Below are 1,872 nucleotides of genomic sequence, written 5' to 3'. Positions count from 1 at the left end.
TCCACCTCACTACAAATAACTCAATTATGTTTATTTTTATGGCTGAGTAATATTCCATTGTATATATGTGCCACATCTTCTTTATCCATTCATCCGATGATGGACACTTAGGTTGCTTCCATGTCCTGGCTATTGTACATAGAGCTGCAATGAACATTGTGGTACATGACTCCTTTTGAATTATGGTTTTCTCAGGGTATATGCCCAGTAGTGGGATTTTTGGGTCACATGGTAGTTGTATTTTTAATATTTTAAGGAATCTCCATAATGTTCTCCAAGGAAGCTGTATCAGTTTACATTCCCACCAACAATGCAAGAGGGTTCCCTTTTCTCCACAACCTCTCCAGCACTTATTGTTTGTAGATTTTTTGATGAGGACCATTCTGACCAGTGTTAGGTGATATGTCATTGTAGTTTTGATTTGCATTTCTCTAATGATTAGTGATGTTGAGAATCCTTTCATGTGTTTGTTGGCAATCTATATATCTTCTTTGGAGAAATGTCTATTTAAGTCTTCTGCACATTTTTGTATTGGGTTGTTTGATTTTTTGGTATTGAGCTGCATGAGCTGCTTGTATATTTTGGAGATTAATCCTTTGTCAGTTGCTTCATTTGCAAATATTTTCTCCCATTCTGAAGGCTGTCTTTTTGTCTCGGTTATAGTTTCCTTTGCTATGCAAAAGCTTGTAAGTTTCATTAGTTCTCATTTGTTTATTTTTGTTTTTATTTCCATCTCTCTAGGAAGTGGGTCAAAAAGGATCTTGCTGTGATTTATGTCATAGAGTGTTCTGCCTATGTTTTCTTCTAAGAGTTTTATGGTGCCTGGCCTTACATTTAGGTCTTTAATCTATTTTGAGTTTATTTTTGTGTATGGTCTTAGGGAGTGTTCTAATTTCATTCTTTAACATGTAGCCATCCAGTTTTCCCAGCATCAATTATTGCAGAGGCTGTCATTTCTCCATTGTACATTCTTGCCTCCTTTGTCAAAGATACAGTGACCATACTTGTGTGGGTTTATCTCTGGGCTTTCTATCTTGTTCCATTGATCTATATTTCTGTTTTTGTGCCAGTACCATACTGTCTTGATTGCTGTAGCTTTGTAATATAGTCCGAAGTCAGGGAGCCTGATTCCTCCAGCTCTGTTTTTCTTTCTCAAGATTGCTTTGGCTATTTGGGGTCTTCTGTGTTTCCGTAAATATTGTGCAATTTTTTGTTCTAGTTCTTTGAAAAATGCCATTGGTAGTTTGATAGGGATTGCATTCAATCAGTAGATTGCTTTGAGTAGTATAGTCATTTTCACAATGTTGATTCCTCCAGTCCAAGAACATCATATATCTCTCCATCTGTATCATCTTTAATTTCTTTCATCAGTGTCTTATAGTTTTCTGCATACAGATCTTTTGTCTCCTTAGGTAGGTTTATTCCTAGGTATTTTATTCTTTTTGTTGCAGTGGTAAATGGGAGTGTTTCCTTAATTTCTCTTTCAGATTTTTCATCATTCATGTATAGGAATGCAAGAGATTTCTGTGTATTAATTTTGTATCCTGCTACTTTACCAAATTCATTGATTAGCTCTAGTAGTTTCCTGGTAACACCTTTAGGGTTCTCTATGTATAGTATCATGTCATCTGCCAACAGTGACAGTTTTACTTCTTCTCTTCTGATTTGGATTCCTTTTATTTCTTTTTCTTCTCTGATTGCTGTGGCTAAAACTTCCAAAACTATGTTGAATAATAGTGGTGAGAGTGGGCAACCTTGTCTTGTTCCTGATTTTAGTGGAAATGGTTTCAATTTTTCACAATTGAGAATGATGCCAGGTGCGTGCTTGTCATATATGACCTTTATTAGGTTGAGGTAAGTTCCCTCTATGCC

Source organism: Neophocaena asiaeorientalis, unplaced genomic scaffold (genome assembly GCF_003031525.2).
Source record: "Neophocaena asiaeorientalis asiaeorientalis breed wild unplaced genomic scaffold, Neophocaena_asiaeorientalis_V1.1 scaffold109, whole genome shotgun sequence".
In the NCBI taxonomy this organism is placed as follows: domain Eukaryota; kingdom Metazoa; phylum Chordata; class Mammalia; order Artiodactyla; family Phocoenidae; genus Neophocaena; species Neophocaena asiaeorientalis.
The sequence above is the reverse complement of the archived record's forward strand: the minus strand, read 5'-3'. Positions refer to the sequence as shown.